This window comes from Notolepis coatsorum (genome assembly GCF_963971535.1).
Source record: "Notolepis coatsorum genome assembly, chromosome: 7".
Taxonomy (NCBI): domain Eukaryota; kingdom Metazoa; phylum Chordata; class Actinopteri; order Aulopiformes; family Paralepididae; genus Notolepis; species Notolepis coatsorum.
In genome coordinates, this window is record NC_140171.1 from 104,857,630 (window position 1) to 104,881,586 (window position 23,957).

Genomic DNA, 23,957 nt, shown 5'->3' on the forward strand with positions numbered 1-23,957 from the left:
CGTGTTTGTCCGCCAATCGTTGAACGCCAACCACATATATAAGTTATTTGATCGTTATTTATTTTATTCGCTATTTCCAATCGTTATCCATCCGGGGAGCCTGTTTAACCATAGGGAATGAGTCTGAGATCGCAAAAGTCCAATACCGCCGGCTGGTGGTATGCGGCCGATGTTGCACTCCCTTTGAGACTCTGTGTGTGTTGATGAAATTCATCCGGGCGGACTTTTCTAGTAAGCTGGACCAAGGGCTTTACCCGATCGCATTGAATAGTTTTCGGGACCCCGATTCATTATGCCGTGGTGGGTTATGTCGTGGCCCAAATGGACATACGATCTAACAGATGGCAATCAAATAATTGGAATATTCTTTTTGGAATCTCACCGGCCACAGGTAAGAGCAATTTAACGTCAATTTCAGCCTGATTGTGCCTTGTTTTCATAGCCATCGCCCTGATCAGCGTATGCTGTTGTACTAACGAATGCCGTTATTGACAATTAATTGATCAGAAACGACCACCCCCCCCCCTTCATGCATTCATGATGGAACATTAATATACCGATCATATGCATTAAAAAAATTTATTGTAGCATGTATAGGGACGAAATGCCAATGGATTAAGTATAATATGCGTTGCTGCCTATTACTAGCCTCCCAGGAATTACACTAAACCGCTCTAAAACCATACTTATATTCACCACGGTATAAAACGGGAATGTATGGATGGAAAAATTATTTCTTTTTCACATCTTGAACGATAGATACTCGATGCCAAATGGGCCATAGTATTGCATCCATAATATATATATAGTTATAGCCCTGCAAACAAGGTGAGCGACTCCATAGGTTTAATGCTTGGCAGCACATAGTCATATCCCTTTCCCAGCGTGGCGATCAATGAGTTAACACAGAAGGTTTCTTTACAGAAAAACAGGATATCTGTATTAAAAAGGAAACGAAAACACTTGCTACTACTTGTATTGCTGACATTAAAGTAAAGCTCACTATTATCATTGGCTTCCTTCGTACCTTTGCTTACAGAATATAAATGTGTGGAAATAATGAGCAATAAGAAAAGAAAATGTTACCCTAAATGGTTGTGTAGCTTTTAAAGAGGCAATTCACACAAAAAAACAATGCTGATTTATTTTGCACATAATCTCGCACACGTCCAAAAACTCTAAACTTTTACACACATTCATTTAGTTTGACAGCTGTTGAGAGTAAATAGCTGTAATTAACACAACACAGGGATTCAGTGTCTCCGGTGAGACCACTGGTGGCCATGTTCAAACAAATTTACTGTAATTTACTCATTAAACTCATGACGCCCTTAAGAACACGGGCGCACACCAGTCGACCCTATCTACGACTGCCTTTCCACGTTCATAAATCCTGTTTGTAGCTACTGTACGAAGGAATCTACGGAAATAAACCGTTCGATCATGGCAAAATTTTTCCATAGAGTTACGAAGAAATTTCGGAAATGTTCTTTGTAAAAAGAGGCACGTTCACTGCATACTACAGATGGTTAGTGAGTGAGTTTGTTAGCTGATATCGATTTTGTACTTCATAGCTTCATAGAATATTTCATAGCTGTATCCAGAAATAACAGATAGTGAAATCCATCATAGATATATGGTTTATTAGATAAACACTGGAAATATTACTTCATACAATCGTTTCCAACCAACCACCTTCTCTACCATCTTTGTGGTAATATCACAGTCGAGCCACATACTGTAGTATCTAAGTCCCTCCCACCTCCTTCAAAGCAGAGCAGATATTTACCTGTCTTTCAACATTTCGTTCAATGCAAAGCATGTGCTCGCCTGATGTAGACAGATAGAGGAACAAAGGGAGCATTTGACTTGTAAATGGATGCTGAGGTATAGTGCCATTGAATCTTTGCAGCCCCAAAGCACTGCACTGAAACACTCATGAAGACATCTGATGTTGTCGTTGTCTGTTTTCATTTCATGTATGAGGTGCGTAAGACAAATGTCATGGTTTGTAACAGACAGGAATACAGCATTGGAGAAGATCAATTTCCCCTCTATCTCGGTCTTTGGTCTTGTCTTGATCTCATCAGAAATAGGCCTTGGTCTGGTTTTGGTATCATCTGAAATTGGCCTTGGTCTGGTTTTGGTCTCATCTGGGATGGGCCTTGGTCCTGTTTTGGTCTCATCTGGGAGGGTCCTTGGTCCTGTTTTGGTCTCATCTGGGAGGGTCCTTGGTCCTGTTTTGGTCTTAACCTGTTCCACCCCCCAGGGTCGGTACCGACCCCTAAATGACATTATGACCATAGATCTATATTTTTCAGAGTGATGCAAAAAATTAGCGATTTTAAAATCAAACGTTTTTAAGTATTAACATCACTAACATGTCACAAAAGCATGTAGAATGTATATTATCATCAATACGTTAGTTTAGCAATAGGTTAAATGTGTTAAAAGATAGTTTTAAGTTCGTTTTTCGATTGCCATTCCAAGCTTGAAAAAAAAAATATGAACCATGGGAATTGTAGTCTTGTTGCGGCCATTTCGTAGAGGACATGCACGGCTGTCGACCAGCGTTGGAATTTTTCCGAACTACATTTCCCTTCAAGTTCTATGGGGGTTCAGAGTTCAGAGTTGAATTATGAATATGTCAATAACTGTTATTATTCGCGATAATAACCCACAAAAGGTAAAGTTTTTGACAAATATTGAAATGCAGTTAGTTTCTCCTCCCTATTGTTAGCATGTAGGAACAGTTAGATCTGAAATTAGTTTCAAAACGGTTGCACTGTGGGGAAAATAAAAAAGTACACTAGATTACAGTAGATATCATTATCTGTTCTTATGCACGCCTGGTGATACTAAATCCAAATTGAACTCGGGCATTTGAAAGATAATATATGTATGTATATATATATATATATATATATATATATATATATATATATATATATATATATATATATAAATGTGCGAATTGGCTATAATAAGGTAATGTATAAGCATCTATTCTATATTCTATAATAATATTTAAAATTGCATTGGTCCGGATGGGAGAATTCAGTACTGTATCTACAGAACCTTCAGTTTTATCATCTTCCCTTTATTAATTTCCTTAGATTTTTTGTACACGTGATCTCAAGAGGGTACTGAACGAGGTCAGTGGCAGTTTTTTAAGTTTGGTCATTATTATCATGGTATTATTCACTGTCAAAGATGCAAAGAAAAATCATAATTCATATTCTCCTTTGTTTCATCACAATTTAAGCAAGCCTAGTAATAGACACAATATTTCTGACACTGTGAATACATTCCCTGAGGTCCATAGATGTACCTAGATACCAAGAATATGCAAATAGCCCTTGTAGAAGTGGAGCAATATTCCATTTACCTAGGTATATATTTTATGCAGATTTTGTGGTCTTAACTAATACTGAGAGCATGTAGGCCATTCTGTTCTATTGCTGCATAGCAAGTTACTGCAGACTGGAGATGGAATCGATGCTAAATGGGGACAACAAATGCTTACTTATCACTCAAACATCAGCCGGTGTGCCCTTGAACAAGGCAGTCAAGTGTACCCCAGAGCTGCTTCAATAGGAGTTCTTCAGTAGTTAATTGTACCCACAGACACCGGTGAGGTCGAGTCCTATGGGTCACGTTTAAGGCCGAGATATGCTTCAACGTCGGCTGTCGCCAATATTTTGCGTGTGGCAGCCCACATACCTCTACGTCAGTTCAACTTGTGCGTTGCAGTACACCGCTGAACCACTAGGTGCCTGTGCTGCGTTGTGTTCTACAAATATTTTCGGACTTCCTCTGACGATCTTTCTTTTGTAGTGTAGTTAATCACGATCGATAATGTAATGCTCCGGACCAAGCTCCCAAGATGATGAATGGTACATACGAAAGTATTTCAGGACCAGCCCAGGGCGGTCCACGTCAGCTGACGTGCAGTTACATTTTGGGCCAGCTGCATGTAGGCTTCACCGGCAGGCAACCACTTTGACTTCTGAGTATAAATGAGACGTTAGCCTACAGCATCATACGTTGATCGACTGAGGTTATAGTTCATGAGCTCCATCTTAATTCGGTGCCATCAAAGTGAATCACCTTACATCACCTTACATCGAGGTGAGGTTTAGGAGATCCTCACCGATCTCAGGAGTCTGGCCTCACGTCTCCAGTGAAAGCAGGCTGCCCCGTCGAGTAGCCATGGAGCGGCTAAGACCACTCTTGTTTATAACTACCACCCTTCTGTAAACGATGGTCATGCGGTAGGAGTTAGCAGCAGTGGGCTCGGGGAGAGATGTTTTTGTTGCGTGGTTAAAGCAACAGAGGCTCATTAAACCCTGTGTGTATGGTTCTGTCATTACCAGTCATAATTACAGGGTGATTAGTGGCTCGAAGTACGTGTGTGTGTGTGTGTGTGTGTGTGTGTGTGTGTGTGTCTGTCTACACACATTTCTATTTAGTTTCTTGAGTGTGTGTGTGCAGTTTCTTGGACGACTTCCACTCTTGATGATCCTAAACGCTACTGACGGACAACTCTGCGTCCTTTGTGACTACTATTCAAGAGGAAGCACCATCATCACCATCATCATCATCATCCTCATCCGCATAATGCCTGGTTGTGTTTACAATCAGTTGTGTTGGTGACATAAATAGGACATGAGTCCTGGGGCTGACAGATACTGGCACAAGCGTCCAGATTATCCAGAACACCACACAGAGAATATTCACCGCTGATTGGATGACTCAGCGTTATATTGACTGGTGCTGTCTGTTGTGGTCGGTTTGGTACATGCACACACACACACACACACACACACACACACACACACACACACACAAAAACAACGCACACACAAACAAACACAAACACACACACGCACGTCCACATGCACACACACACACACAAACACACGCACGCACACACACACACACACACACACACACACACACACACACACACACACACACACACACACACACACACACACACACACACACACACAAAAACTATACACACACACATACACACACACTCTCTCTCTTCTCAGGTTTAAGGTTCACTGACTGCCTTTATGCAGAAGGAACAAAGGCTTCTCGTGCTGTAAAAGAAAGTGTTCAATGTCCTCCATTCACAGCTTTGATTTAGTGGAATGGTCAGCGGGACGATGGCCCACAATGCTCCTCGTTGTTCCCTGGGAGTTGTTGTGCGTGTCGCTGCTACTCAGGCTTTCATGTCACCGTCTAACTGGGAAGCAACGCAGCCTGCTGACCACTTCTGACTTTGAGGTGTTTGAAGAAAAAAGACGGTGTTTCACACGTTCCTCCTGAACCTCTGAGACTTCTAAGACTTCTGAGACTCCCAAATGAGACTTCTAAGACTCCCAAATTAGACTTCTAAGACTCCCAAATTAGACTTCTAAGACTCCCAAATGAGACTTATAAGACTCCCAAATTAGACTTATAAGACTCCCAAATGAGACTTCTAAGACTCCCAAATGAGACTTCTGAGACTCCCAAATGAGACTTATGAGACTCCCAAATGAGACTTCTAAGACTCCCAAATGAGACTTCTAAGACTCCCAAATGAGACTTCTGAGCTGGAATGAATGCTGTCCCACGCGTCTCTCTCTACCCTCTCAGGCAGGTTGGACAAAGGTGGAAGGAAATCGCTCATGACGTCTGGTCGTGTGCAACTCAGTCCTGCTAAATCAAGTATTTTCGGTCCACGTGGGTGAAATCTACAGTTTCGACCTCATTAACATACTCTTTCATTGTGTGTGTGTGTTTTTTTTACACATAGCCCGCCTATCAATTGTCACATCTACTGTGACAAAATAAATAATGTCACCATGGACATCTGTGATGTTACTTTTTTGTATTGAAATGACATTTGCCTGTGTGTGTGTGTGTGTGTGTGTGTGTGTGTGTGTGTGTGTGTGTGTGTGTGTGTGTGTGTGTGTGTGTGTGTGTGTGTGTGTGTGTGTGTGTGTTTAGTTTAGTTTAGTTTAGTTTAGTTTAGTTTACCCAGTATGGGTAGTAGATATGAAATACACACTGTGCTGATGAGGAATGTTGTGGTTGTCATGGGAACAGCTTGTTGTTTACAGCAGTGCATGTTCTGGGGTGTGGCCGGTCGGAGCGGCCCGGTATTGCTGCATGCGCCGTTGTCAGCGTTTCGATGCAACATCCACCTCCCGCTCTTTCAAAATGTGCTGAGGCACAGAAAGGGAAGTAGCACTTTTTCACTATTGAAATGTATGATTAAAACTACATTTAAGCTGTGAGTAGATTCAATTCGATTAGATTCAAATGTATTGTCATCATACAGTACAACAAAGTATATCCTCTACTTAATGTGTAAACACTGTTTAGATTAGAGTAGATTCAAATATATTGTCAATCATTATACAGCACAAGTACAGTACAGCAAAAATAAGTTTGGCATCCAACTAGAGTACAAATGTAACAGTAAAGTGCAATAGTAATATACAATGTACTGGTGATTAAACTGGGTATATGATAATATAAATGAGTACTACTGCGTATGGTGCTAATCAGATGTATGTACAGAGTAGCTAAACATATATCTTATGACTCAATACATTAATGAGGGATTCAAAGTGTTACTTGCTTCAACACTTTTAGTGACCTCCAGCTGACCTTTCCCTTGCTGTCCAGAGGCATAAACCTCCGTGACCTCGGATCGCTCTGAGGCTGCTCTATACAGCTGCCGTTGAACTTGACCGGCAGCGGAGCCCTGCTGAACCGCGCGGAGCATCGCGCCAGGCCACGTCCCTCACCTCCGCTAACACACACACACACACACACACACACACACACACACACACACACACACACACACACACACACACACACACACAGGGCACGAAATTAACTTTTTGACTCACCGGCCAGTGGCGGGTAGATGGGACAAATCTACCCGCCAAGCATATTTCTTACCAGCCAAATTTTTTTTAACTTTTTTTTTAATAAAATATATATATTATATAATCATACTTGTAGTTGTATTATCTGCGAGACATCGCCACCACGCAACAAGTCAAAATGCTCGCTATCTGCAAACAGCTCCACTGTCTGTGTGTATACTCAAGTAGCCTCCAGCTCCAGTAAGGATTCTCCGGCGCTGCAGCTGGACCCTATACTCTACATTCAGCATGCAAGGATTCTCCGGCGCTGCAGCTGGACCCTATTCAGCATGCCCTCATGCGATGGAAGCCAGGGGCTCGAATACGCATGTTATAAGACATTGATATCAGGAGCTATCTGTAGCTACTGCTAGATAACGTTAAGACAACACCTCAGTGAACTATTTAGTTTACTGGGACATTTCGTAGTGACTAGTGAGCTAACGTCAGCTAACGTGAGCTACCTAGCCAACGGAGGTATTATGCACTAGACTATTGCTGGAGCATTTGTTGATATCAGGAGCTATCAGTAGCTAGCCGGCTGGATAACGTTATTCAATTAAACTAAAAGTGAATAGTTGACTGGGTCATTTTGTAACGGTAGCTAACGTTAGCTCACGGAGGTCCCACTGACTAGACTAACGTCACGGTGACTGTCCGAGGCAATAGCCTCTGTTTACATGCAGCATACAGAAACGGGTGCGGGAGGGGTAGGAGGAGCAGTTCGCGGTGCGCTGCATGTCTGTGCTGAGACAGCGAGTGAGAACTCCGCTAAGAATTGGATCATGTTTTTTCTATCGGTTTTCACATGACTATTTGATTGCCCGCCACATGGCGGACAGACCTCTCAGTCTCACTCGCCAAACGTAAAATTTGGTCGCCAATGGCGGGTGGCGGGCTCCAATTTCGGGCCCTGCACACACACACACACACACACACACACACACACACACACACACACACACACACACACACACACACACACAAGCACTTACCATGCTGCCTGGTGACCCTCCACCTGAACCCGCAGGCAGAGACAGGCGACCCCGATGTCACGCTCCAGTACACATCTGTAATGAGGTGTGTATCTGAGAATGTGTGGTGTGTATGTATGTGTGTGTGTCTGAGAATGTGTGTGGTGTGTATGTATGTGTGTGTGTGTCTGAGAATGTGTGTGGTGTGTATGTATGTGTGTCTGAGAATTAGAGTCGACTTTGATTGGCCGAAATGTGCCGATAGTCAACTGGTACTGGTGTGTGTGGTGTGTTATTCAATTTTTATTGATTAAAATGTATTAATTCTAAAACATCCAAAAGAAACAAGAGTGCCTAGTTATATGTGTGTGTGTTGTGCGTGTGTCTTGTGCGTGTGTGTGTTAGGCGTGTGTGTGTGTGCGTGTGTGTTGTGTATATGTGTGTGTGTGTGTGCGTGTGTGTGTGTTGTGTATATGTGTGTGTGTGTGTTGTGTATATGTGTGTATATGTGTGTGTGTGCGTGTGTGTGTGCGTGTGCGTGTGCGTGTGTGTGTGTGTGTGTGTGTGTGTGTGTGTGTGTGTGTGTGTGTGCGTGTGCGTGTGCGTGTGTGTGTGTGTGTGTGTGTGTGTGTGTGTGTGTGCTCTCAGCTCAGTAACCCAGCTGCCCAGACACAGACAGCACTGTGTGGAGCGCTCCGGGAAGTGACGCCAAAACAAGTCTCAGTGCGTTAGACATTAGCCGCGCTCCAAGCCCCTCTTCACCCTTCAAACGTGGATTAGCGGCTACTTAGGATCTCTCATCCTAGCGCTGCGGAGGTAGACGGACCGTTGAGAGGCCCAGACGCACAAGACCGCCGGCTTTCTTTACACTTCGTTCGCTTCTTTACACGTCGCTGGTTTGACACAGACCGGAAGTCGTTCCCCGTTCCAGTGGCAAGTGATTTACAGATAGTTGCCTGAAGATGTGAGATTGCGAGTGCGTTGTTGTGTCCCTAGATGTCTGAAGAACATAGTGACCCTCTGATACAGTATTTGAGGGCGACAGTGGCTCAGGAGGTAGAGCAGTCGTTGTCTGGTAATCCAGAGGTTCCCACTTCAATTCCCGCTCCTCCTGGACAGCGTGTCGAAGTGTCCTTGAGCAAGACACTTAACCCCTAACTGCTCCCGATGAGCAGGTCGGCACCTTGCATGGTTGCTTCTGCCGTCAGTGTGTGAATGTGTGAATGAATAGGAAAATGTGAGGAACAAATTGTAAAGCGCTTTGGATAAAAGCAATATATAAATGCACCATTTACCATTTATATTTGAATCCTCTGTACGTAATTTGATCTGCGGGTTCCCATATAAATCGCTGTGTAACGTGTCGTGTCGTCTTCGCCTTCTTTTTCCTTCACGTGAAGTTAAAACTACATTTGTATTTTACATTTACATTTTGTCATTTAGCTGACGCTTTTATCCAAAGCGGAAGATTGTGAGAATGGGGTTTAGGCAGAGCCCAATAGCTGAACACAGGAGAAGAGAGAATGGAGCGTTTTAGGGTGTTTTAATAGTATTCCCCCAAGCAGACAGTTGAACAGGCAGGAATGTGCAACAGACAGGTATTGGGAATGTTTCTTGGGGGGATGAGGACAGGTGCACTCACAGTGCAGCTGTGGGCAGAAGACACAGGTCTGTGTCGAGAGAGAGCAGGAGCACTCCTTGTGCAGCACAAGATGTCCAGGCAGGGAGGTGCACTGGAGCGGGGGTCCTGGGCACAAGAGAAACAAGATTAGAGCAAGGAATAATCACAAGAGCAGGTTAGCAGGGCTTCAGGCTGAGTCGTCGTACCTAGGTAACTAGAATAACACCACGACGATGTCTGGTCAGAATCTGTCGGTAGATGTAGTGTCTTGCTGATCAGGGGATGAGGTACAGCTGTGTCGAGTGAGGTGCCTGGCAGCGTGTGAATCAGGGGATGAGGTACAGCCGTGTTGAGTGAGGAGCTTGATAGTGTGTGAAGGGGTGCTGCCCATATATGGGTGTGAGGCTTCCGTTGTGAATGTGGGAGAGGATGAGGAGGAGTGAAGAAGGTGTGGGGCTTCCGTGGTGAATGTGGGGGGAGGATGAGGAGGAGTGAAGAAGGCTCTCGCCGTGATTATGACAAAGATTGGTCGGGTTTCTGCTGTAAACTGGTGGGAAGTTCATTCCACCATTCTCCACTTGCACAAATTGAAAGTAGGCACTTCCGGCTGACTTCCGGTTGCCAATAGTACTTCCTGTCCCATCCAAATACATTGGTTTTAGCTACTTTTCTCCCCTTATTTAAACAACTTTGTCGGCACAGAGAGGCAATGAAACGTTTGTATTATTATAGTATAGAATGTATTTAATAAGCAAACGTTTGTCAGCAGGGTTTTTGGGCTGTATTTCATGTAAAAACGTTTACTGTTAGTTTCCTTGCTCAGCCAGCATTAGCTTTCATTAGCTAACAGAAGCTAGTGGTTAAACAGGCCGGATTAGCTTTGAGCTAACTATCTTTCCCGACCCATGTATTCATTCCATTCTAAACATAACGTTAGTTTACAAAACATGACCTGTCTATATAACGTTGAGGAACAAATTATAAGTGTGTGGGTGTGTGTTTTGGTGAACATTGGACTGCAAACAGAAAATGCATCACAGTTAGACAGTAGCTACTGTTAGCTGCCCTTCCGGATTAGCTTTGAGCTAACTATCTTTCCCGACCCATGTATTCATTCCATTCTAAACATAACGTCAGTTTACAAAACATGACCTGTCTATATAACGTTGAGGAACAAATTATAAGTGTGTGGGTGTGTGTTTTGGTGAACATTGGACTGCAAACAGAAAATGCATCACAGTTAGACAGTAGCTACTGTTAGCTGCCCTTCCGGATTAGCTTTGAGCTAACTATCTTTCCCGACCCATGTATTCATTCCATTCTAAACATAACGTCAGTTTACAAAACATGACCTGTCTATATAACGTTGAGGAACAAATTATAAGTGTGTGGGTGTGTGTTTTGGTGAACATTGGACTGCAAACAGAAAATGCATCACAGTTAGACAGTAGCTACTGTTAGCTGCCCTTCCGGATTAGCTTTGAGCTAACTATCTTTCCCGACCCATGTATTCATTCCATTCTAAACATAACGTCAGTTTACAAAACATGACCTGTCTATATAACGTTGAGGAACGTTATCTCCCGGGACGAGTAGCCACGTTAGTTAGCCAACAACCAGCCAGGCAGCGCCGTTATCTCCCGGGACGAGTAGCCACGTTAGTTAGCCAGCAACCAGTCAAGCTAACGTTAGCTGGCTCCAGCAGCTTGTCGATGTCGTCGGGAGCATTTAGCCTGCTGGCTACCTAGCTCCACTTCAACCAGCATCGGGAGCTCCAGCAGCTTGTCGATGTGCTAATAGCCTCAGCAACCTAACGTTAGCTTGCTGAGGCTATTAGCACATCGACAAGCTGCTGGAGCTCCCGATGCTGGTTGAAGTGGAGCTAGGTAGCCAGCAGCTAACGGTAGCTGGCTCCAGCAGCTTGTCGATCTGCTGGAGCCAGCTAACGTTAGGTTGCTGAGGCTATTAGCACATCGACAAGCTGCTGGAGCTCCCGATGCTGGTTGAAGTGGAGCTAGGTAGCCAGCAGGCTAAATGCTCCCGACGACATCGACAAGCTGCTGGAGCCAGCTAACGTTAGCTTGACTGGTTGCTGGCTAACTAACGTGGCTACTCGTCCCGGGAGATAACGGCGCTGCCTGGCTGGTTGTTGGCTAACTAACGTGGCTACTCGTCCCGGGAGATAACGTTCCTCAACGTTATATAGACAGGTCATGTTTTGTAAACTGACGTTATGTTTAGAATGGAATGAATACATGGGTCGGGAAAGATAGTTAGCTCAAAGCTAATCCGGAAGGGCAGCTAACAGTAGCTACTGTCTAACTGTGATGCATTTTCTGTTTGCAGTCCAATGTTCACCAAAACACACACCCACACACTTATAATTTGTTCCTCAACGTTATATAGACAGGTCATGTTTTGTAAACTGACGTTATGTTTAGAATGGAATGAATACATGGGTCGGGAAAGATAGTTAGCTCAAAGCTAATCCGGAAGGGCAGCTAACAGTAGCTACTGTCTAACTGTGATGCATTTTCTGTTTGCAGTCCAATGTTCACCAAAACACACACCCACACACTTATAATTTGTTCCTCAACGTTATATAGACAGGTCATGTTTTGTAAACTAACGTTATGTTTAGAATGGAATGAATACATGGGTCGGGAAAGATAGTTAGCTCAAAGCTAATCCGGCCTGTTTAACCACTAGCTTCTGTTAGCTAATGAAGGCTAATGCTGGCTGAGCAAGGAAACTAACAGTAATCGTTTTTACATGAAATACAGCCCAAAAACCCTGCTGACAAACGTTTGCTTATTAAATACATTCTATACTATAATAATACAAACGTTTCATTGCCTCTCTGTGATGACAAAGTTGTTTAAATAAGGGGAGAAAAGTAGCTAAAACCAATGTATTTGGATGGGACAGGGAGTACCATTGGCAACCGGAAGTCAGCCGGAAGTGCCTACTTTCAGGTTGTGCAAGTGGAGAATTGTGGTCCAAGTTACGATAGATGATACCGTTATTGAAAGAGTACAGCAACCCACTTTTTTAGGAGTGATCATAAATGAAAAAATTTGGTGGAAGCCTCACATAAGCCATGTAAGAGCAAACATTTCAAAGAGTGTGGGTATTATGTGGAGGTCAAGGTATTGGCTGAACCAACAATCTTCTTTTATCTTATATAATGCTTTGGTCCTTCCATATCTGAATTATTGTGTTGAGGTGTGGGGAAATACCTATGAAACCAACCTACTTCCTTTGGTTATGCTCCAAAAAAGAGCAATCAGGATTGTAACCAATGAGAGCTATAAAGCACATACAAATTATTTGTTTTTAAAAGTTTCAGTCCTGAAATTAAAGGACCTGGTGGATTACAAAACCACCCAGTTCATGTACAGTCATACACCACAGCCTTCCTGACAAGATACAGAAATTGTTCTGTGAGTGAGCTGGACTTCAAAGATATAACCTTAGAGGGAAACTCAAACTGGAACAGCAATCTTCAAGAACAACCAGGAAGGCTATGTGTATTTCTCTGTGTGGAGTTACCTTGTGGAATGATATGGAGGAGGAGATCAAATCCAGTCAATCTATAAATATATTAAAGAGGAAGTTCAAAAAGATGGTGTTCACAAATTATACCAGGGAGGAAGCCCAACGTATTGTATGAGAATGATTTGAAGGGTGACATGAGAGTATAGTCTAGTGTGTGTGTGTGTGTGTGTGTGTGTGTGTGTGTGTGTGTGTGTGTGTGTGTGTGTGTGTGTGTGTGTGTGTGTGTGTGTGTGTGTGTGTGTGCGTGTGTGATTGTGTTGTGTGTAGTTGAAGTATTTGCAAATTGTATTGTATCATATGTATTGGAAATCGTGTCATATTGTACTTGCTGAAGTATATATAATATTGCAATTAGTTATTGATGGGGGATGGAAACATAAGCTTTGCATCTTCCATCTCCTTTTCAAACAGTGTATAGTTTCTGGCTGTTGTTTTATTTAAAAAATGTTGGGGGGGGGGGTCCTCTTTTCCCATTTAATTTATTTTTCAAATGTTGTTTTGCCGGACAATGGTAAATGTAGCCAAACTAACACTGTGGTTTGAAATAAAACTATTGAATCTTGAATCATTGTGGAGCGAAGACCGAGAATAGGTGGCTTCTCTTTGATGACCCTCCCGGAGCTCAGATAGGAGTGGGTCTGAGGCGGCCAGAGGATGTAGAGTGTAGGGGTCTTGAGGGTGTGTAGTTAGAAACCATTGGTAGGCGGCAGCCACTCCCTTCACTGGCGATATGCCAGGTCGAGGACCTTGAACTCTACTCTGTAAGTGAAAGTGAAACCTAAATATAGCTGCTGTCCACGCAGACACGTTCAGTTCAGATTGACAACACGCTTAGTATTTTACACATACACCAGTGGTGGCGGTGGGCAAGTAATGTACTGGGTGGATGTCTGAACACCGGTAACACAGACTACCGCGGCAAGCCGTGATCACCGATGGCCAGCCAGTATCTGTGAGATGCATCTGGGGCCCTGTGTGTGCGTGCGTGTGTGTGTGTGTGTGTATGTATGTATGTGTGTATGTGTGTGAGTGTGTGTGTGTGCACACAACTGTTATCATGTTATCTACGTGGAAACACCCACAAAAGCTATTTATTACCATGGTGTTTGTGGACGGCTGCACAGAAGCAACATAGCGGTGCCTTTAACCAGGGCTGAGAAGTACTGCAGGTTAAACACCAATGAGTTTCAGTAAATCACCACAGCCCCAATACTGTGTAAAACCTTCTGGAAGTTAAAGCATGGATCAGGCTTCCGGACAAAAAGGGAAACTATCCCCCCGCGCTCCCCCATGAGCTCAATGTAACGCAGAAGTGCAGTGGTTATTATTTTATTTTGTTATCTATTCTCAGACATGAATCATACGAGATATTGGTGTTAATAAAGAGGTATTTGTGTGCATTTCACTGTGATCGTGGATGCCACACCCTCTTGCAAAGGTACCCACAGTAACTTTAAATACTCTGTCATGGATCCATGCAAAGGAAGGTGTAATGCTGCTGCCAATGATATGATACATTTGTATTCAATCCAATATTATACAAAGACTGCACATTGCAGAAGAATTATGAAAAACGAGCGCTATGGAAATTGTGTGAGAATAGATTGTTTTGAATGAAATATCACCATGACTGTCTGTATGGCAAAACATTTTTTTTACAAAGATGTCACATCACCCCATAATTTGTACTGGGAAATTCATGGTCTGACAAAAATAAGAAATAAAAACTAGTTTTAAGCTAATATGTGCATCTGCCAGTGCAGTAAGCTAATTTGAGATGGCAAGATTTCTTTAAATAAATAGAAATATCTAGGGTTCTCTCTCCTGATTGGATAAAGTGGGAACGGGATACCAGAACATTTATTTTCTGTTTACTGCAAAGCGGAGGGACTACAAAAAAAGTCAACCAACGGACTAGATTCTTGTACCGGATCTCCTCTCTGGTAAACAAGAATACCCTGAAGACTCTGGCAGGAGCACTCATTCAAGGGTACTACGACTATGCTTGCACTTCATGGTACCAAAGCACCTCAAAGGTGCTAAAAACAAAATTACAAACATCACAAAACAAACTGGTCAGACTACTGCTTGACCTTACTCCCAGAACCCACCTCACCCCTGCCCACTTTGACAATCTAGGACGGCTTAGAGTAGACGACAGAGTACAGCAACTTGCAATGGGCCTGGTCTACAAGATACACTACACGACTAAGGTACCCATGTACATGTCAAAATACTTCCCAAAGGTCAGTGAATACCACGACCACAACACCAGAGGGAGCTCCACAAATCATGTTAAGCCCAGATTCGGCTCAAACAAGGGACTAAACATGTTTCGCAATTATGCCACATCAATGTGGAACACCCTACCCAAAGCTGTAAAGGAATGTAAATCACTACCGACTTTCAAAACCACTCTCAAAGAGCACCTACGGGAGACTGCTATTCGAAACTGGCCCCTGTAACTGTCCTAACACAACCCCCTCCAATGTACAGTAAATGTCCTAATCCAATAATACACGAGACCCTCTTCTTGAGCCCAAGTAAGGTTTCGTCGATAATCCAATGTACAGTTTCCCCCCCACCCCGCCTACCTACCCCCCCCACCCCCTCCCCACCCACATCCAATGTACAGTTTCCCACCCCCCCCCTCCACCCCACCTACCCAACCTCCTCCAATGTACAGTTTCTTCGTCAAATGTATATACTCTCTTTTTTTAGACTCTTTTTGTATCACAAACAATACTGTATTTGTAAATCTGGTATGTCATAAATGTATAGATGTAGCAGTATTGTCTATCTGTATGTCATGTATGTCATATATGTCCTGATGAATTGAAAATGGGGGACCCTGATGTAAACAAGACGAAAGTCTTTCTCTGGTCTGCATCCACTTAACAATTGTGTGTATTGAGCTGTACTGTATTGTACCCATTCTGCAATCTTAATAACATTTTCAATCAATCAATCAATCAGTGATGGCTATCAGAATGTAGAGCTATTTAACACTTATTTTAACAGAAAATAAGACTAAGATGATGAGAAGTACCACCCGATGTTACAGTAATACTGTATAATGAAGTTGAGGGGTTGTTACCAAGAGTCATGTTCCGCTGGAAGTTCTCATGCCGCTCTCCTGAGATCAACTTGATCTCGTGGGGCACACGTCCTTTGAAGTGGGAGTAGTCAAAATAACTGCGAAAAACATACTATTCCTACGGGACTGCCTTAAAACCATTACCACAAGTTTTATTTTCTCAAGCATAACCACATCCGTCAACACCCCCCTCCCCCTGAAGTCTCCAACGGTCGCAGCTTGTTTTGTTGCTCCTGAGGAGGTGACAGGGGTCCAATAATGAGGTCAAGTGTTTGCATTCCTGAACGGTTAGCATCAGCTAACGTCCCCCCGCTTCTCCTGTTACCACTTGGCGTTTTTGGTGGGAAATGCTGACGGTACACTGATAGCAGAATTCAGAGTAAATGATACCAGCAGCATGTGCTGGGCCAGATATGCAGGTCTTCCTCTCTGCAGTGTTTGGTTATCGGCCTTAGATTATGGACTGTAATATGCACTTAAAGGAACACGCCAACATTTTGGGAAATTTGCTTACAGGCCTCCCCAGAGAGAGACAAGAAGATAGATACCAGTCTCCTCTCTGTGCGTTCAGTAGAAAGCTATCTGGCTGCACGTTAGCCTAGCTTAGCACAATGAATGGAAGCGGACAGTGCCGGTTAGTTTAAAGTTTCAAGTTTCTTTAATAGTTGTCATACAGAAGTACAGAATACTTTTATACAAAATGCTTCTTACTGTTACGCTCCAGAGACTGTGCTAGACAAGATAAGTATGAAATAAAATAGTATAGCATGTAAAATAGAAGCAAAAATAGAGGTCACAGTGTTCAGTATAGACATATGTACAATGAAGCCTAGGCATTGTCCAACTAACACCTCTCCCGAAGGCTAACCGGCACTCTCCGCTTCCATTCATTGTGCTAAGCTAGGCTAACATGCAGCCAGATAGCTTTCTACTGCACAGAGCGGAAACTGGTATCTATCTTATTGTCTCTCTCTCTCTGGAGAATACCATAAGCTAATTTCCCAAGTGTTGGTGTGTTCCTTTAAACTGTATTACACATTGCATTTTACCCACTGCTAATTATTGCACATTGCACAACATACTTTTTTCTCTCTTTTTTTTTAGTTGGAACTGTACATAGCCATTTTGTTATTTAAATTTGATATAGTATAATATCGACATCCTGTTATCTGCACTGCACACTTTTTTAGAACTGTATATAGTCATCTTTATTTTAGTCATATTTTATCTTGTTTTATTTTTATTCTATGCTAATTTAATTTGATTTATATTATATTGGATGCTGCTACAGTCGAGGAACCACAACGAAGTGAAGTGAATTTCACTATTTTTTTTGCTGTAAGGTACTGAACTGACAATAAAGGAATCTGAATCTGGCGGTCCGTGAGTGAGGATGACTTAACAGGAATAAGGGGTGTACTCTTGAGAGCGTGCACGCTGTGCAAAAGACTCATTAATCACAACACTCGATACGGTTGCTTGGCAACCGTGCGGTACAGAACACACGGTCACTTGTTTGGCTTCAGACTAAACGCTCTGTCTTGTTGTCATCGTTGAGTCACCAGGAGAGTGAATAACGGTGATAAGGCCTCGATGTGTGGCGTGGACCTCGTTAGGACACAGAACTACGGTTATCACTGGCCCTGATGGCCGCTACATTCAAGTCGTCTTGGCTTGAACCCTCCTGCGTTCCTTCAGGGTAGAACAAGAGAGCCGATTCACTGAGACAACGAGCAAACCTCTGATTCAGATTCAGATTCCTTTATTGTCACGTCATTCAGTACCTTACAGCAAAAAAATAGTGAAATTCACTTCGTTGTGGTTCCTCGACCATAGCAGCATTCGATATAATATAAATCAACTAAAATAAAAATAGCATAGAATAAAATAAAATAAGATGACTACATACAGTTCTAAAAAGTTGTGCAGTGCAGATAACAGGATGTAGATATTGTACTATATAAATATGAAAAAATAATAATAATTTTTTTTTTATCTAACCCTAACTAACCTTACTGTCATGCACTTGTCCTAATAAACTAACCTACACTGTAGCACTCAACACTTTGATGAACATTGTTACTCAGCTGATAGAGTTGTGCCCTTCCTGATGACTTGTCATACAGAACTTGTAAGTCGCTTTGGATAAAAGCATCAGCTAAATGACTAAATGTAAATGTAAATAACATGGCTATGTACAGTTCCAACAAGAAAAATGTATGTTATGTAATGTGCAATGAGCAATGTTCAATAATTAGCAGTGGGTAAAAATGATGAGACCTTTTTTCTTTATGACTGTGATGATGAGGTGGTGTAACAACCACTGTGTGATGAGGTGGTGTAACAACCACTGTGATGAGGTGGTGTAACAACCACTGTGATGAGATGTAACAACCACTGTGTGATGAGGTGGTGTAACAACCACTGTGATGAGGTGGTGTAACAACCACTGTGATGAGATGTAACAACCACTGTGTGATGAGGTGGTGTAACAACCACTGTAACATGAGGTGGTGTAACAACCACTGTGTGATGAGGTGGTGTAACAACCACTGTGATGAGGTGGTGTAACAACCACTGTGATGAGATGTAACAACCACTGTGTGATGAGGTGGTGTAACAACCACTGTAACATGAGGTGGTGTAACAACCACTGTGTGATGAGGTGGTGTAACAACCACTGTGTGATGAGGTGGTGTAACAACCACTGTGATGAGATGTAACAACCACTGTGTGATGAGGTGGTGTAACAACCACTGTGTGATGAGGTGGTGTAACAACCACTGTGTGATGAGGTGGTGTAACAACCACTGTGTGATGAGGTGGTGTAACAACCACTGTGTGCAGTGGCGTCGTGTGGGTAAAATAACAGGGGAAGCCAAAAGAAATTTATTAAAAAAAAATTATTAAATATTTTTTAATAATATTTAATAATAATAATATAATAATATAATATAATAATATAATAATCGCGAGGATCGGGGCAATATTCGGCCCGTGGGAGCAGTCACGGGTTAATACAATGTTCAGAGTGCAGAGGGGAGGTGTGCAGAGGGGATGCCACACTCATGATTCTGCTCACAGCCCCGTTTTAAACTTTTAAGGTGTGGCAGTCAGCTCGAATCTGATTGGCTAGGATCGGTTTTGGACTCTACATACATGAATCACATGGTTGAGGCTGGAGAAAGAGACCTCCCCCCTGCCTCCTCTCCTCTATAGCTGCAGTGAGCACAGTGAGTCTGACAGTGTGTTAGAGGGAGTGAGAAGGAGAAGAGGGAGACATTAAAAAAAGAAAAAATAATTATAACACAGATGCACAGATGAAAAAGAATGTAAACTATATTAAAAAAAAATTATATATATATATATATTTTTTTTTCTTCATATTTCATATTTGATATTAATTCATATTTTAATAGGGAGGCCTGGCATCCGTTGGCTTCCATAAGGATTCGCCACTGCTGTGTGATGAGGTGGTATAACAACCACTGTGTGATGAGGTGGTGTAACAACCACTGTGATGAGGTGGTGTAACAACCACTGTGTGATGAGGTGGTGTAACAACCACTGTGTGATGAGGTGGCCGAATGCAGCACCAAGCCTATACCCTGCTGGTATGGTGCCATGAGTGGAACTCTGAATGCATGGTGCCTACTGAGCGCCAGTGGGAATTGGGGGGTGGGGGCGGGGCACAGGGTGACCTTTTTTTTCCTGAGTCAGGCCTGGCAGTGCCAGCTGGGGATGGCGTTGGCTGGGGAAGTGGGTTAAAGTGCTGAGTGATAGACTAACATCTCAGTCAGTCGTCTGAACTGTGATGGAGGGGGGAGAGAGAGAGAGGGAGGGAGAGAGAGAAGTTCCCCCTTTATTGCCACCCTGAGTTGGCATTTTGCTGCACTGCAGATGAGAATGTTGTAGGCAGAAATTGTCAGCAGCAAAGTATACGAGAAAGATGAAGGTGGTATCCAGAGAAGTACACTTATATCGTATGCGGTATATCTGGGGGGTATAGAAGGACACAGGCCCCAGGGGAAACCTCTCTCATTTTGCCCTATTTGCATGTGGTAGAAACTGCCCTGTTTTACATGATCACCGATGGCCAGCCAGTATCTGTGAGATGCATTTGGGGCCCTGTGTGTGTGTGTGTGTGTGTGTGTGTGTGTGTGTGTGTGTGTGTGTGTGTGTGTGTGTGTGTGTGTGTGTGTGTGTGTGTGTGTGTGTGTGTGTGTGTGTGTGTGTGTGTGTGTGTGTGTGTGTGTGTGTGTGTGTGTGTGTGTGTGTGTGTGTGTGTGTGTGTGTGTGTGTGTGTGTGTGTGTGTGTGTGTGTGTGTGTGTGTGTGTGTGTGTGTGTGTGTGTGTGTGTGTGTGTGTGTGTGTGTGTGTGTGTGTGTGTGTGTGTGTGTGTGTGTGTGTGTGTGTGTGTGTGTGTGTGTGTGTGTGTGTGTGTGTGTGTGTGTGTGTGTGTGTGTGTGTGTGTGTGTGTGTGTGTGTGTGTGTGTGTGTGTGTGTGTGTGTGTGTGTGTGTGTGTGTGTGTGTGTGTGTGTGTGTGTGTGTGTGTGTGTGTGTGTGTGTGTGTGTGTGTGTGCGCGCGCGCACCATTTAGCTTTCCATATGATCACTCACTAGCCCACCTTCCTTACTGCTATTAAGCCATGAAGTGTGTGTGTGTGCTCTTCCTCACACTAAAACGCCACTGCATTAGCGTGTGTGATTGGCCGATTAAAGTGTTGGTGATTAAAAATGGATAAGTCTATCCTCTACTACTTCATGCGTAAACACTGTTTAGATTAGATTCAAATGTATTGTCATTGTACAGCACAAGTACAGTACACACGAAAAGAAGTTTGGCATCCAACCAGAGTGCAAATGTAACAGTAAAGTTCAATAGTAATATACAATGTACAGGTGATTAGATTGGGTGTAAAATATATCAATTTAAAATGTTTAATATATAAATGATATATAGACGCTTTATCTATCCCCAGGCCATCAGGCTGCTCAACGAACAATAAACACTATGCAACAACCATCAATTGCACATAGCACACACACCCACACGCACACACTCACTTAAACAAACAACACACTGCAGCACCCACTCTCCACACTTTAGATCACACAAACACACTTTATATTTATTGATAAAGGATTTGCACTACAACTCGTACACCTACTGTAAATTGTACCTAAATTGTACCTCATCCCATTTCTGCTTTGCACTATATAGTATTGTATATTAGTACACTGCATAGTATATTGTTATATGGTAACTCAGTTACGTCTATTATGCATCGAACATTGTACATATGTCTATACTGAACACTGTGACCTCATTTTTTACTTCTAATTTACATGCTATACTATGTTATTTTACATGCTATACTATGTTATTTTATTTCATACTTATCTTGTCTTGCACAGTCTCTGGAGCGTAACAGTAAGAAGCATTTTGTATAAAAGTATTCTGTACTTCTGTATGACAACTATTAAAGAAACTTGAAACTTGAACTAAAGTCACTATGGTAGTAGTCATACTAGCCAGCAGTGTAACTAGTAAGAGTAGGTAAGGGATATGTACAGATATAGATATAGTATTTACAGATATGTAAAAGGAATTATATGCAGTTATGTACAGACAGATGTGGATAGATACAGTATGTACATGCTATCATACATATGGGTTATATGCAGGTGAAGTAGGTATATAGAAGGATTATATGCAGGTATGTACAGTAGGTATATTTTCCTATAGGCACACACACACACACACACACACACACACACACACACACACACACATCAATCTACTCACGCCACTTTCCATGCATCTTTCTCACGCTCCTGTTAAATGTCACACCTAGACACTTTTCAAATTCCTTCCTAGATGCCTTTTTCACAGTTTGTCATAGTCTTCTGCCATTTTGAGTACTCAACTTAAACCCTTTTACTATCACACTACAGAAGGTTAACCTTTCACTCCTTGTGAAGTGATTAACCCTTTGTCGTGTCGCAGTGAAAGGGTTAACCTTCTGTATGGTCGCAGTGAAAGGGTTAACCTGTTGGTAGTGTGGTAGTGAAAGGGTTAAAAGTATCGACCGATATGGCGTACCGAACTGAATCCATCTTTCACCAGAACATTTACATTGAGCCATTTAGCTGACGCTATTATCCAAAGCAACTTACAAATGGTGAACAACAAGTCAGCAGGAGGGGTACATCTCTGGCAGCTAAGGGTCAGTGGCATTGTTCGTCAAACAGTGTTGAACTTGAGTGTTACAAAGTGCAAAGTAGTATATTAGCATGATAGGGCAGTAATGTGTCAAAAGTCTAGTCTGCTTTGATTTCTGACATTTTACACATAGTTAGCGCTTGGTAATTGGAATATTGGGTGGATTCTCAGATACTGATCAGCCTTTAGCATGGTGGTGTTGGCCCAGTATCCTACATCATCCCTTGTAGAGAAGCATCCACAGTTATCTCCATCGTCTTTCAGCACCAGAGAGTCCAGCCATGTCGCTAAAACACAGCACTCAGCTCAGAAGATGTCTGGCCACTATTGGTTCAAGTCTGAGAGGTGCAACAGTGTTGACAAGCAGCCATGTCAAACTGTCAATCAAACAAGGCTTTGAGCAGAGGTGTTTGCTAGCAGACTCTGTTATGGAATGGCTTTGAATATGAATGCAGACAGGCGTACACACACACACACACACACACACACACATTAACCTTCTCTCTCTCTCTCTCTCTCTCTCTCTCTCTCTCTCTCTCTCTCTCTCTCTCTCTCTCTCTCTCTCACACACACACACACTGCATTGTACACAACTCTGTAGTGTCGATGTGGCCACGGTTTCTTTGCTCAAGTTCCAATAAGTCCTTATCATCTGGGCTGTGAGGGGAAGGCAGTAAACATCTACTCAAGCTCTTTATTACCCAGGAGACCTTGGCCCAAAACCCTAGGGACCGAACTCTCTTATTACACTTATAAAAGAGGAAGCCAATCCTCCTCTGAGGAAACATCTGTCGTCTTTATTTTTGTTTTGATCCGGTCCACCTTCATAATGGCAACTGAATGAGTGTCATCTGATATGTGTATGAGAGGGATTGAGAGCCACATGTGAATGTGCTCGGTTGACGTATAATAGAGTCATCCTTGGCAATAGCATACAAGTCAAGCAGCATCATTCACACCTTGGTTGGCACCATAAAGCCACCTGGCAGGTTCTGGTCTCTCTCTCGTCCTCATGCATAACTTGTTAATGCAGTAACCCTCCCCCTGAAGATGGTGATTAAATGTTTGTGACTCAGTTGTTTTCTGGGAATAATTTAATCACTCGGGCCTCGCGACTGTGTTGGTTGCAATTCTGTCACTTGCTGTTCGATTGATTGTGATGAAGGTGGACTTCCCACCCCTTCCCGACCGCATACGCACATGCGTTTACATACACACACACACAGTACACATACACACCTTCACCTATACTTGACCTCCATGTCTAATTGCAGCCTCGTAGGGTGAAAACGGTGGTCACTAGAGGTAGAGGGGGGGGGACTTCTGGTGGACCAAGCAACCACCAGTTGGTTGAGTGTTAAGGGGACTAGATCAGTGTTGTAGGAAAGGCTATGCAGGGAGGCTGTGGGCGGCAGGGTGGGCCGCTGTTGTTACGCTGCGTTCTGGCCAACCCTATAAACACTGACCTTTAGTACAATCGCCTGGGTGGTGGTGGTGGGGGGAGAGAATGAGAGAGATAACGAGGGAGAAAGAATGAGAGAT

At 43.0% G+C, this 23,957-nt stretch overlaps 1 protein-coding gene across 2 annotated transcripts in view; it reads left to right on the forward strand.

The window, feature by feature from the left end:
- add3a (adducin 3 (gamma) a) overlaps positions 1 to 23,957 on the forward strand; it is a 239,165-nt gene that overhangs the window by 104,612 nt on the left and 110,596 nt on the right. The window lies entirely within an intron of this gene.